The 15,604-nt window shown below is 35.0% G+C and overlaps 1 long non-coding RNA gene across 11 annotated transcripts in view; it reads right to left on the bottom strand.

The window, feature by feature from the left end:
- LOC120605280 (uncharacterized) overlaps positions 1-14,846 on the bottom strand; it is a 225,130-nt gene extending 210,284 nt beyond the window's left edge. For 10 of the 11 annotated variants that reach the window (XR_005653587.1, XR_005653586.1, XR_005653594.1 and 7 more), the window contains exons 1-2: positions 14,686-14,846; positions 14,449-14,578 (exon numbers count right to left, since the gene is read on the bottom strand). This is a non-coding gene — a long non-coding RNA (uncharacterized LOC120605280). Of the gene's footprint in view, positions 1-13,713; positions 13,733-14,448; positions 14,579-14,685 lie in introns of those variants that run through there. The other variant, XR_005653582.1, reaches the window with a different exon arrangement.
- Positions 14,847-15,604: the final 758 nt, after the last annotated feature.

Below are 15,604 nucleotides of genomic sequence, written 5' to 3'. Positions count from 1 at the left end.
TATATATGTACATCATCTTTATCCAATCACCTATCAAAGGACACATATTCATTTCATTTGTGTCTTCTGCCCCACTTATATTGAAGATAATAAAAGAGAAAATGGAGCTTGCCGTATCTGAACTAGCTTTGGAGCAAACTAGCTGAAACACACACAGCGGCTAAAATGAAGAGTGGAAATATAAAGTTTCAAAGCTAAATTTCTGACTGTGTATCCAGCCTTCCATTTGCCTTCTTCAATATGCCAATTTGATTTAGTTCAGGTTTATAAAGTCTTAATTTTGGGAGAAAAATTTCTAGATAAGAATCCTACATAACTGGTACTAAGGTCTCTATTCCTCTGATTTATTCTTTTCTTTCTTTCTTTTTTTTTTTTGGTAGTAGTAGTAGTAGTAGTGGTTTTTCTTACTAGAACAGGATTATTTTTCATCATTTAGTTATATCCCAGCTTGTTCCAGAGAGTGTATAAATAGACTTCCAAGAATATCCAATGATGGGAAAAAGCAATATGAAGTGACCACCTTAAGTAGTTCTCTTGTCCTACTAAAGTTCTAGGCAAAAGAAAGTGGCTACAAGACTGATTATGTTGTTTGCTGCTTTCTTTTGACTCACTGCCTATAAAGAATAACTTTGGGATGTGATTAAAGTGTCATGAAATAAAGTTTAGAAATACCGACAACTGGGCAGTAGGCTGAGGCCATAAACACAGATACCTGCAGAACAAATCTGCTTTTTGAATCAGAAGCCAGAGTCCAAATACACTGGGCCCTCTGAAGCATCTCTAATATTTACACAGTAATCTGATTAGGGAGTCTCCTTACTTTTATCTTTTCCACTGATTTAGTCACCTATTGGCAACTTCCCGAGCTCCAGCAGGGGTCAGGAACCCCCCAGAGCAATTTGTGCTGAAATCACAGAGAAACAAGATGGAACGACTTTATTGGTGTGCTCAGTGCACACCCAGGGAATTGGGGAAGCAGACGGTTCACCATGATGTACTTTTGATTCCTCTGTGCAACCTGGGTTCATATGCCTCCTGGGAAGCTGGCTGAATCACCTTCTTGGAAGGAGTCATCATTTTGATAAACTTTCCTGCCAAGAAGGTTTATTTTCAACTAACATTTTGTTTTCTTCATTTTTTCTGGTTAAGTCTTCTTTGATTGTTTGTTTGGGGCCTGGGTAAAGAGGCTGATATTCTTAATGGTTATTCCTTCTAGATGGATCAAATTCAGATTTGGCATCATTCTGGCTCTTATGCTCCAAACTTCTTGCACACATTTTCTATGTAGAGTATGTTCCTTTTAGTTTGGAATTTGAGTGTTGTTCTCTTAGTAGTATATTTCATTAGACTTTTAAATGAAGTCTAAGCTTTTCTGAACTTGGTATCACCAAAGTTATAGGAAGATATATTATGGCTATTTCCTTAATAAGGCAGCCTTTGGGACAACAGACCCTGTGACTAACTGCCTGGTCACACGTTAAATGTCCCTTCTTACCTCTTGGGTATCTCCATTATTGCTTATGCTCCAGACATGCCCTACATTAGGATTTTCTATTCCTGAGGCTTATCATAATAATTAATTTAAACAAAAAAATCAGTAATAAATTGATTAGTTTTTTCATTATTCAGACATTCTCAAGATGATGAATATAAATAAAATTGGAAGAGGACCCATTACTTTTAGACACAAAAAATAAGTAAATAGAAAGTTGAGGGAGAGCAGAGAAAAACAACTAACATATAGAGATCTTTCACTATGTGCCAAACTTAGGGAACTGGGGGAGCCATTCCTTGACAGCACCAAGGAATAGGGGATACAGTGGTGAATAACACAGACAGGATCCCATGCCATTTAATCCCTAGTTATTATCAAGCTAGTAATCATCATCAAATTGTCCCCCATTGTTTCCATTTTATAGCTGAGAAAATTAAGCCATTTGTGCAAGACCATTCAGTTGCAGAGGTTACATTGGAATCCCATATCTGCTTTATATTTCAAAGACAGACTTATTTCTACTATACTACATGGTGCTCTGTCTCCTTTCATTTCCAAGTCAGCAAAGCTGGAATAGGCTATATCTCTAAACTTCCATGGGTGCCATTGAAGTAAATTTCGTTCATCTCCCACCTTCTCCCATATGCTTAGAGCAGCTACTAAGCAATCATCATGCTCAGTGGCTATCTGTTGCTCCTGGGTCCCTGGCCATTTTGTCTTTCTTCCTACATTTCAGATTAATCACAGAAGTAACACAAAAAGTTTTCAGGGGATGTCACGCCAGGACTTGGGACTTATATTGGGATTTATATATTAAGGATAAACCATGGCCTATACTCTGTACTCTTTGGTAGGACGATTCACAGTACCCACTTCTACCAGCCTGAATAGAGATATGGAACAGGTAGTGTGGCATAACCTAACAAGCACTGGTCAGTGAATTCAGATCTTCAGGTTCCATGACCAGAGTGTGTGACCAAGGAAAGCCACTTGGTCTCACATGAGGTGTTTTGATTAGATTACTAATAATCATAGACCTTCTCCTGAGTAACTATCTGTCCCTGTGATCTCATAATGCAGGAGTTGCAGTCAAAAAATCTTATTGAGGTCAACAGATTTGCCAAATAAGAGGAAAGGAGACACAAAAAATAAATAAAAATAGACGTGGAGGGATAGTCCTTAACATATTGGCACAAAACTAGGAAGAATATCTCCTTCCCATTTTCCTGGAGCTTTGCAGGTACAGCTCCCATCCATAGCACTTGAAGAAACAGATCCCATCGCTTCAGGCACTCTGGGATTGGAGGAAACGGAAGAAAAGGGTCTTGTTATTTCTCTTTTGTTCAGGGTAAGAATATTTTTGAAGATAAGAACACTTTGTTTTATTTGCTGCCTTTGTTGATTTTGTCATTGTGTTATTCACTGTTTGTGTGCTTGTTATCATAAAAGGCTTCGGGAAGAGTTTTGCGGGTTTTGTTAAATCAAGGAACTAGTTTTGATTTAAACTCAGTCAAATAAAATTTCTGAAAACAGAAATGTATTTCTGCCAACATATCTTCTGATTTGGATTCTTTATTGTGTAGAGTCAGAATCAAAAAAAAAAAAGATTAGACCAATTTGATAAAACAGTCAGTCATGATGACAGGTAGATATTAGAGAGGGATCAACTTTGCTTTCTTACTTCAACTTTCTTCTTTCATGTGAATTGTGAAAGGGAGAACTATATACACGTAGGGGGAGTTAGCAGGATTTGATAGCGAATGCATGTGCCTCCTTTAAAATGTTTTGAATCTAGATATCCTACATCGTGGAAAGCCATTGGAAAGCTTGGTTATATGTACACAGAAATATATCGAAATATAAATATACATGTCTGTCTCTATATATTGACCTACATTTATTAGTCAAACAGAGAAAGAAAATCTATTTCTGTAATAAAGGTCTCAAGCCAAATTTGTCACACAGACAAGGGCTTACTTTGTTCCTTGAATCATCCCTGAATGACCTGTGTACAAATTACTAAACCCTAAAGAGTTAAAAGTGTTTGTTTCACAGGAAATTGGAAGAAATTTATGTGCGCAAGTGAAGCTGAAAGGTCGAATGTGTGACTCACATCTATTGACAGATGGAATGAGCATAACATAAGCAGACAGTGACTAGAAAACAAGCCGGTTGTGTGAAAGTATTTTTAGAGACTAATTTCTACCCAGCTGTGTCATCTATGAATGGGAGAAGTTTGAGAAAGTTACCTAGGGGTGTCTGAGCTCAATCAGGTAAAAGTTAATGATATTTATTTAGCTGAAATATTCACAACTATGATGTGCAAACGTAGCTGGTATTTGAACTAATTTTCAGGGAGGTTGGGTTGTTCTTTTATCAAAATGACATAATCTTCTGTATTAGGATCTTATTTTATTGAGGAAACCTGATATTCAGAGTCTCTATGTCACTGATAATTTCAGAATGCTACCAACAACAACAATAAACAAGTTTTTCTGGTGACTAGTGTAACAACCAAGTGTATGATCTCTAGAGTCAGACTCCTTGGTGTGAATTCCAGCTCTGCTACTTAATAGATCTATGACTTCAGACATGTTAACATTTATTTCTGTGCCTCAGTTTTTGTTCCTTATCTATAAAAGGTGAATAATAACATATGATTCTCACAGTGCTATTCATTAATGAGCTCTCTTAAATGTCATGCACTTTTCCAGACCAGAGGATAAAAATTCTTACTCTCATGCAACTTGTTTTCATTCTAGTTGAGGAGGAATATACAATAAACAAACAAATATGTACAAATAAGTATACCAGTGCTATGGAGAAAAATGAAGTTGGAAAGTACTTTATTTATGGAGAGTGCTATTGCAGTTTCAAGAAAAATTGAGGATCTGACATTTACTGGATCAGTAACAGTCAAGTCCATAGGAATTAACATTTGCCTCTGTAGTAGGCCTGACCAGTTAGGGTACTTCATCCCCCAGACAATAATAATTGATTAAAGGATGAATAAAGCCAAAATGTTCCAATCTATGTGAATCTTGGGAGTTGTATTAGAGATATTGGAACGATTTTGGGGAATCTGAATCTGGAATAACTCATGCCTGAAGATTTTGGCAGCCATGTTAACACCTTGTGTAACTTGAAAATAAATGCAATGTAGAGATAAATGGAGTCAAAAATAGAGATTATCTCCTTATGATACCTTTTGAGTTTCCACCTCAAGTCTTATGTACCTTCGACATTTTTTATTATATAAGCCAATCGTTTCCCTTTATTAATTACTTTGTTTTGGGTTGTGTTTTCTGTCATTTGCCACCAAGAGTTCTGACAGGCACAAGTGCAATGAGGTGTGAGAATATTTTCTTGACAGAACATGCATCTTAAGTTTGACATGGAGATAACCGAGATTACATGCAAGGAAATGGATTTATTTTTTTTCCAGATAGGTGGCTCTACAGTATGGGTGAAACTTCTTGACTTTCCCCTCTTGGATCTCCTAAGTAATATTGATAGTCACATTAACTTAAAAGGGACTCCTAAAATGAGAAAATATTTGTGCTAACAGAGAACTGAGGTCTCCCATGCAAGTACTAACCAGGCCTGAACCTGCTTAGCTTCTGAGATCAGATGGGATCGGGCTTGTTCAGGGAAGGATCACCATAGGGAAACTAAGAATTTTAAGTCCAACACTCTAATTCTGGATAAGGAAATTGAGACTTAAAATAATGGAGAGATATTTACCTCATTTTATAAAGCTACTTTGTGGCAAAATATACCTAAGCCTTCTGTCCTCCAATGCATTGCTTTTTCCATTTCAATATTAATTCTGCCTCCACTTTCTCCCACATTCACCTCCTATCACAGGAGTGTATAATAGTATTTCCTTTGATGAATTACATTTCCTTAAAAACAGAGACATTAAAGGGGGCAACACACTGAGTAACCACTGCCATCGTCACTGTTACTCGTCACTTTATCTTTTGTAATACAGTCGTAATACTGAATTCCATAGTAATGTACTTCTTCTTATGACCTCCTATCTACTGGATTAGCAATAAATGGCACCTTCTTCCTTAGGTTACATTTTCTGCATAAGAAAAATTTAAAAGTCCCATGAGTTTTCTTCTTCGTCACTGATTTTGCGGTTTAGAAAACTCACCCTGTTTCTAAACAAGAAGATATTTAACTCCACATCTTTAAGGTCCATAAATAAAACAATCACCTTCATTATTTTATCCTTTTGAATAGAAAATATGGCATGTTTGATAGTGAAGCAACATGAATCACATTCACCTCTTAGTAGTTATCTGTCATTGCACATGTTTGTTAACATTTTTGACTCTCAGTTTCTTCATCTATAAAGCAGAAATAATCACATTTTCCCTGTCAACCACTCATATATGGTTGTGGTGAGTTGAAAAAAAGAGGTACTTTAAAAGATAGAGCCTTCAGCCTCATTGTTATTAATCACTGCAGAATTGTTAATTTCCCACCACTGTTTTGAAATGATGAGTGAAAAACACAGCAAAATACCTTTAGTGCCAGCATCGAGTGAAATCTCTGAGCCTATGAATTTTTGATGAAGAAAGCACCTGAGCAATCATCTTTTATAGCATTTTTAAAAGTCTGTGTTCCTCAGAGCTCTTGCACGTTATAATAGAAGATAAGAAGAAGTCCAACTGACAGAGCTCTGGATCCCTGTTTTCCTTTCGAACTGAGTACAGTAGTTCACTTTTATCTTTTTTTTTTTTCCTTTCGGGTTTCTCCTGAGATACAGTTAGAGGAAAGAGCTTCTGGATATTCTGACTGACTTCCCCTCCCTGCCTCCCACACAAACAACAAAGTTTGAAAACTCTGGATGGAGCCCAACCTCATCAATTAATAGATGATAAAACTGAGCCTCAAAGGAGGTGAGTGATTTTCCAAGTTACCGATCCCCACTTCCAGACAAGGGCAAAGTAAGGATTAAAACATAGGTCCGGACTCCTCGAACTTCATCATCTCATCATTCAGCCTCATTCCTGTTACTGGAAAGATTTTCAAATTCAGCAGTGTCATTTTGGGTTTTGCTTTATTTTGTTTAGGGGAACATGGTATATTAGCTGTATTATAGGATCGATCCACATAGGACTAGAAATCCCAAAAGTCTGGCCTCAATTGATTCTCCTCTCACTGTTCTTGGCTTTCATCAAAATAAACATAACTAGTTATTATGCAAGTTGAGGCATCAATCTAGAGTTTCGATTTAGGAAACACTTTGCAAGATTAAAATTCAGATGCCATGTATTATTTTGTGGATTGTCAGAGATTTCTTCTATTTATACAAAAGCTAAAATCAAATAGAATTTAATATTTTACACTGAACTTTTTAAAAAACTTTCACAATCCCTCACTAGCAAGGTGACCACAGAATTTATTGCACAAATAAGAGCAGTTTTGAGAGTTATAAGAAACACAATTAATAACTACTCTGGGAACACTGGCATGTAAAATAGAGCTCTTCAAGGCAAGTTGGGAAGTGTGATCACCCTGCTCATTAACCATCCTATAAATATGCTCTAGATCAGTGAGGGTAAAATATCAATTGAACATGGCTTTCAGTCCCAAATATTGAAGGATCGGTACTGTGTCTTTTCTTTCCCCCCAAGAAAGAATGGCAACAATAGTAATAACAGCTTCAAAATTAAGCACAAGTTTCTCTTTGTCTCTCTGTCTCTCTTACTCCCTCTGCCTCCTCTCACACACACACACACACACACACACACACACACTACACACACACTGCAGCAGACACACACACATTTTTTTGCTGCATATTGTTCCTCCCCATTTTGTACACAAATTCTAAAAGCAATTTATTCTTAATGTTAATTTTTTAAACAAAATTCTATTGAACAACACCCTTGATACAAATTATGTAATTGGTTTAAACGTGACTAAGATACACCTGGTAATTTCCCCACACTTCCTCTTTCAAAAGGAAAATGAAACAAAACAAAACAAGGACAAAAATTTTAAATGATAACAAAAGATACCTGACCTTAGTAAAGGAAATAAGGCCCAGAGACATTTTAATGTTTTTGTTTTTATAATGATGATTTATAACCAAAGAATATACATACTTGCTTTCGCTAAAATTTCTGGTTCCTAGGTTCAATATTTTGCTGATACTGATTCATTTCACTTAAATTACTCCATACTTTTTAACAATGAAAAAAAGCAAAAAGGTGTTTATGTAACTTCTTAGCCTATTACAATATACCTGCAGTGTTGCTCTTGATACAAAATACATTGGATAGGAAAATTTATGTGCACGAGAGATAAGGGAAAAAAAAACCCACCTGAAACATTATAGAAGAATTGCTTTTCACAGTCATTCTCTGCAATTGAACTTTTCAATGTCAACTTCATGAGAATAAAGAATTTAATCGTTTAGTTTACTGTTGCATTTCCTGGGTTTGTCAGGGTGCCTGGCTTATAACAAGTAGTCAGTATATACTTGTTAACCACATAGAGGCATGAATAAATAATCATCACTAGCTAATTCATATGTACTTTTTGTGGATATCAATCATTATTTCAATGGAATCTAGGAAAGAGTTGATGTCATATTTCCAAACACCAACAATCTAATATTTCAGTTATGGCCTTCTGGTTTATTGGACATTTTTTTCCAATTGTAGGACAGCTACTAAAATAGTAAATTTAAACTTAGGACACTCAAACCACACTTTTACATGTGGAAGACTACTGGGACACTATCAACTCTATGTAGCATTCACTGATGTCACTTCATCCTTCACTTTCTAGACAGGATTCATTTATAGGCCAAGTTGCAAAAATTCACCGTAAGAGACCATTTATAAATACTCATAGAGCATATGTCCTACTATTTCAGAAAAATAAAACAAGAACTTTGTTCTCCATTCATTTAACGTTTTTTTTTAAAATGATATTCAGCTACTTTCAAAGAACTGCCTTCATCTTTCCCTCACCTCCTTCCCTTATACAGAGATGAAGAGGAGAAACAATAACTTATATGTAGAACATTTGGTTTTTATTAGTAAAACTTAAGGCATTCTGAAAAAACAATGGACACTTTTAGTGGTTTCTGTAGAAGGAGGGATCTGATCTATTTTAAAAGTAAAATAATTTTCATTGACAAATAGTAACCTAATTTTAACCAGTTTATCAGCAACAATCTTATGGGATTAATCATCTTGTTTTGTTTTCCTTGTTCTTAATTCACCATTTTATTTAGAGGTTCCTTACTATAGTTTAGGGAAGTGGCTTTCACACTTTTTTGACTGAAAATTGGGAAGACACGCATTTAATTCATAGCCAGTCACACACACATAACCCACATAGATAATTAAAATAAAAAAAAATTCTTGAAGCAATACTTATTATGTGTAAAACATTATCACATTTCCCATTTTATTGTAACATGACACTTAACTTTTAAAAAAATACTAGTCCTTTAGTTTTTATTTACTAAATTCATTTTCAATCTATTAGTATGTCATAAAAAACACGTTTAGAGAAATTCTCATAGGTATGATATAAAAAAGTAACAATAACTATTATTATTTTATTTATTATATATGTATTTGTTATATTTATTTATTATACATAATATATGTATTATATAATTATATTAATATATACTATATATCTTATTATTGCTATTAAAGTCCTTCGGTCCCGAATGAAAGAATATAGTGTAACAGAATGCTTATAAACAAAAAATGTGATGAGAACTATGTGTCTTTAATTTTCAGTTCCTTCTGTGGTAGATTGAGCTTTTCAACATGGCCACAGTAAGCTATCTCACTCTCCATGTTTTTACATTGTACTATTGATACTCCTCCTATTAAAATATGGAATCTCTGTAGGCCTATGTATATGATGAAAGTGACACTATATGACTAAGTCATATAAGGTGATACAGTTTCTACCAAGAAGCTCACTCTTAGAACTTAGTCACCAGGCTGTGAAGAGGAAGAAAGATGACATAAAAAAGCCACATGTAACTATTCTGGCTGACGCCCTGAGTGAGGGTCAGTCACAGCTGACATCATTGTCTAGACCTGTGAGTGGGTGAGTTCTTAGATGATTTCAATCCTAGCCTTCGAGTCACTTCAAGTCTCTGAGTCTTCTCAGCTGAGATCTTAGGCATTGTCAAGCAGAGACAAGCCATCTGTGCTATGCTTTTTCTAAGTTCCCGACTGACAAAATACATGAGCATAATAAAGTGATTTTTATTTCATACAATTAAGTTTGGTTTTGTCTGTTATGCAGCAATAACTGACTGTAACAACTTCCATTTCTATTCTACTTTTGGAATGTTACAAATTGACAGAATTTCTGAAATAATACAATTAGAGTATACGAGAAGCAAATTACCAGTTTGAACCAAACTTTAAGAGAAGACCATAAATAAGCTAAGGTCCATCATTAACTGTAAAATATTCCTTTTCAAATGTTGTTGAATTTTCTTGCTTGAATTATCCAATCATCTTTGGAAGGAAAGTTTAGCTTTCTAGGAATAATAGAACTATAGCAACAAGAGAGCACATGTAATGTGTGGTGAAAGAGTTAATATAAACTATAGCCAAGTTTACTGCTAGAAATAAAATATTTGTGTACTTATGTGTTTTTAGTATCCACCTTTAAAAAGAATAATTGGTTAATTCAAAATCAAGAAACTGTGTCTATATATACTTTCAAGAATAATCGTTATTAATTTAATAATGGCCTAGGATTGATTGTATGAGAGCTTAGACTGTGCCTGTCTTATTCTCAGCTATATTCTTAGAAACTAACACAATACGTATTTATTAAATGAATGAAGAAAATGCTGCCTGAAGCAACCCATAAACCATTCTTTCCTTTCCCTCAGCACTGTCTTGTTCCTTCAAGGAAGTGTAACATGAATAAAATACAAGCTTAATTATAAAAATTAAAATGAGTATAAGTGATTAATCATTTCTCTAAGTGATTATTTAAGAAAGCAGATAATCTTTAAAAAACGTGAGTCGGTTTCCTTATCTACAGATGTGTAAGCAAGGCCTTAATTAATTTTTCACTGATTGCTAGATTTATTTTACTTATATTACTTTGCTTAGTTTTTTCCCTCTCTATAAAGGATAATCCATAAGCATATACATCACTTTGACATCTACATGTCCTTGAGAAAATAATCATAGCCTAATCCTTGTGAGTCCAGCATTTACAGAAAACATTGTTACTCTATTTTTAAAAACATCATGAATTTGATAGTAATTCTGTATATAATAATTTAAAAGTATAAATACTCCCTTTTAAAATATACAGAAATCAGAAAGTACTATATTTTATTATTCCAGTTTCTTTATAGTCTCTGGTGTTTTCAGCTCTTAATTCCTACTATGCAAATATATTGTACTTTTTCTTTATGTTGAAGAATATTTTTGAATATGAGGGGAAATATGAAAACACAAGATGTTACATTACAGAAATACTCTATTTAAAGCATCTTTGTGGATTTAAACACTGTACTCACTGTACAGTTTGCATGTTAAAAAATTCTGTTTATAGCGACTGTACAAGGCTATTTTAACAACCATGTTTCCTTTTTTCTACTGTGAGTCTTTGATATTCAGCATCCAGTATCAAATGATCTTTAAAGGGGTACGTGTATCTGACCAAACAGTTTAATTTTTTAAATTAATCATCTGGCCAATTTAATGGTAAAAGCAGTCATTTCGAAAAGAACACATCACACCAGCTTATTCAGCTCCTGATCTCTTTGGCCAGGGAGGGAAAAATGAGAGGAGAGCTTGAAAGGCACTCAGCCAACTAAAGCGTGATTGCTGATTAAATAATTGTTTTAAATGATTGGAGTCAAATTTATTTGCTTGGTTCAACATAGTTTAAAATAGATTTTGGAGGTCAGTCCTTTAAGCATTGCATGTTCAGATGCATGCTGACCTAATGCATATTCATAACTCATATGACATTTTTGAATGGAGTAAACTGCCTGAAACATTTTTCAAAATCCAGTTGGCGAGAAATAAACTTTTAAAAATTATATGGTATGAAAATTCCATATATAACAGAGGAAGTTAACAAAAATGTTATGTCTCTAAAGGTCAAGATGGGGGAAGATGAAGGGGACAGAGGGAAGTAAGTGCTTTGAATAGAGGAGGTTCAGGTTTCCGTTCCAGAGAGTAAGTTCTAACTCCTCCCTAGATCGGGAGGAGACAGACAAATGATGGGGTGGCAGAGACAGTTGGCATGTCCCAGCACCTCAGATAAGGGAACGGCTGTGGGATATCAGGTCGATAGGGGAGTTTGTATGAGGGTCATCTCAGAGATAGCATGGAGCAGCAATTTTCAAAAGCCAGATGGCCAGGACTGGCAGTTGGCAACAGCATTATTGGTCATAGGCACAATTTAAAAAATGACAATCTCTATGGATTAAGACTTTAGCTTCCTCCATGTTTAAATTTCTGTAGGCAGATAAGGAGTCCCAAAATTACTCAAATTGGAATTCCTGTGTGTCACTGTGAAAGCTTTAAGGCAATTGAATCTGATTTAGAGAAAAGAAAAAAAAAATGATATCTCTTGCGTCTTTTGATTGAAATAAATTTCATACTTGTACAAATATTTATATACATATCTACATCTGTATCACTCTGAAAATATGATAAAGAGGTAGATAGATAGATAGATATTCCTGATCTTAAGTATTCAAAATGTAGGTCATTGTTAGTAATAATAATTCTTCAGAACATAAAATACATAAAATATTCCAGCATGTAAATTGGGTCATTCTTCTCACTGTGAATGCTAGTTTGTTTTAGTCACAACAAAACTATATGTACATATTTCTTTAGATTCATTTTGATACAGTGTAAGGAATTCTACTTATCTCCAGCTCAACTATCTCAAGGCAACTTACTCCTATAATTTTACTGCTCCAAGGGAGTTCTTAGTCCCACATAGGCTACCAAGAATTGGGAATTTAAATGTCATACCAAATATGCAAAATTCTGATCATTCTGATGATTAATATATATAGCATGTATCATATTTCAAAAATAACATAGATATGTTTCTCAAGCTTGGTTTTGAGAAGCACTTAAAAAGATTTTTTGTTTTTGTTCATGGTTATATTCTCAATAAAATGTCTTAAATATTAGTGAATTAATACAAAATTATTATACTTTCAAAGAGAATAAATTGTTCTCCACATTTCCAGATTGTTAAAAATGCAGGGACTCATTTTATAATAATCAGCAATGGCATTCCTAGACTTGGCTCTTTACAACCTTTATTTTTTTACATATGCATTGTTCAACAACTTGAGGCTTCTTTTTGCACCCAGAATTGGCATTTCCATAAGTCAGCTCCCAAATGAACATTTAATAATGTTACATGCAGATACTGTTTTTCTAGCCAGCAGAAGAATTTGATCAGAATCATCATCTTTGGCTATAGTGTCTGCAATTACTTAAACGCTTCATTCATGTTTTGTTGTCAAATTAAAAAAAAAAAAAAAGACCAAGAAAGAAGGTTGAAGCTAGTGATAAAAGAGTAGGTTTCCTTAACTGGATAAAATAAAGACGAATGTGAAAATCATTGGTCTTCCAGAAAGAGGTAATTCTTTAGCCTCAATTCAACTCTCATTGAACTCAACCTGGTTGCTCTTGACTATTCAGTTTTGAAAACAAAAGAACAAATGATAGTACATGTTTGAAAAACTGTAGCTAAACTTTGAAGTCAAGCAAAGATTCTATATATTCATCCTATGCACACAGAAATTCTTTAATAATGTGCAAATCTTTTACCCATTTGACTTTACTTCATGCTTTTGATTGATGGGAAAAGTAGAATCTTCCAATTTCTCAGTGTATCTGCCTTAATTTAATATGTGCAGTGTAGACAGTGTTGGCTTTGAAGTTGGGAAATAATTTGGTTGCAAATCTTGACTTTTCTACTCATGTGTAACCTCGGTCATCCTAGAGACTGCCTCATACCAAGTTTTCAAGGAGTTATAAAGATGACAGAATCATTTTAAAGTGGTTTATGTGGTGCTTACTTGTGGGTCAAAAACAGTATTTTCTTTCATTTCAGACTAACCTGTGATTAGAGTTATCTTCCTTTTTCCTTTCTGCCTGTCTCAATATTACACATTTTGAAGGACTTCGAGAGCATCCTATCTCGGTTTTAAAATTCATTTCAGACCACCTGCACAAACACAGACACATTTATACATATCATATAAATGTGTATATATTTATCTATATTATATATTTTTCTTATTTATTTTTACAGCTTTTTGAGATATAATTGACATATAAGCATTGGTAAGTTGAAGGTATATAATATGTTAATTTGTAATATGTAATATATAAGTGTATCAAATTAACATGTTATATACTTGTTTATAATGATTACCAGTGTAATGTTATCAAACACCTCTATAAGGTCATATAATCAACTCTTGTGTTGACAAAATTTAAGATCTATTCTTTGAGCAACTTCCAAGTATACATCATTATTAATTATAATCACTATTGTGCACATTAGCTCCCTAAAACTTATTCATCTTGTGACTGGAGGCCTGTACAATATGACCAACAATATAGATCTATATTTTAAAAAGCTGTCCTTGAGATGCCTAAATCTATGTCTATATACTCACCTTGATTCTCTCTCATAAACACTTTTATTTTGTTGCTATGTTTGAAAGTTATATGTTTACTTAATTTATCTTACCAAAAGACAATTAATTCTTTCAGGGCAGTGACTGTGTCATAGTCAATGACTTGTCTTAGACACGTTGGCTGACTAAGCCAGCATTAAATGTCGTGGTCAGAGATTGAAGAGAGCTCTTCAGGGATCCAAGGACTTGCTTCAGGAGGCAGAGGAAAGGTGTGCTGTGTACACAGATTGTTACTCACCTGATAGTGGTGATTTGGCCAGATGGGCATGTGGATAATTCCATTCAGTAATTACCGAGGACTCCTTGGAGTGTGCTTTCTCTGGACTTGGGTACAGTTTCTCCCAATCTAGACACCAGCCTGGTTAGCTCTGGAGAAAGAAAAGAAGGCCCGAGTGGCTGACTTGGCTAATTCAGTGGGAAAAATTACTTTTAAGAAAATCCTTTTAAAAAATCCTGAATTTTCTGGCTTATTTACCTACACAGCCAATGTTCATAGGAGGTGCAGCTAAAAGTCCATTTCACCTGCACCATCCAGGGAAGCTGGACAAGAAGGCAGGGACGTGAGGTTACATTTTATTCGCATATGACTCAGCCCCAACCTCAGCCTTGGCAATGCTTGAGTGACTCATTTTTTTGGCACTGTCTTTGTTAACTCCTGGGATCAGAAGTGTCCTGTTTACATAGCCTCACATATGGCTGCTCACTCAGTTTTTTGTTTTGAAGAAGATGAGAGATGTCTGCTTCCATCCTCGTAATTGTTTGGTAGTGTTCACTGACCAGAAAAATGACTTGGTTATGCTTCCCCTCCCACTCAATGTCTTATCCTCTTCCTGTCAGCAGGCCGACCCTTCCCCACAGCTTTTCCCATAATCCCTCAAATGTAAAACCCTTTTTTTCCCTTTCAGAGAAAGTGCTGAAGGCCTGGATTGTTTACGTTAGCTCCTGTAGCATACTTTTAATATGTAATCTTTTCCTAAGATCCAGGGGTGGATTTTAACACAATTTCCAATTCTTATAGTTTGAACAGCATTATTCTTCTTTTTAGAAATGATTCTTAGGCTTCAATACAGATGCCACATAAATGGGGACCTCTCCTAAAGTAATATTCACTCCGGGGATGAGTAACAGGCTGGCAGCACGGTGGTCTCTAGGGACAGTGCCATCAAAGATACTAGTCAGAAAATAACTAGAATCCCTCCTCCGCCCCAACCTCCACAACCTGCTCTCCCTAAAGCATTCTGAATTTACAGTCCCTAGCCTCCACACACACCCGCCCTAACGGAGAGAAAATGACAAGCAGAAAAGTGCTCAGAGGCCCACCCACCTATAGCTAACTGCCTCTGATCATTTTAGCTCAGCCTCATATGACACTGGTCTTTAGAGACTTGCTCCCT

The sequence above is a fragment of the Pteropus medius genome, unplaced genomic scaffold (genome assembly GCF_902729225.1).
Source record: "Pteropus medius unplaced genomic scaffold, Ma_sr-lr_union100, whole genome shotgun sequence".
NCBI classification, from domain to species: Eukaryota; Metazoa; Chordata; class Mammalia; order Chiroptera; family Pteropodidae; genus Pteropus; species Pteropus medius.
Note: the sequence above shows the minus strand (reverse complement) of the source record. Positions and strands in the feature narration are given on the sequence as shown.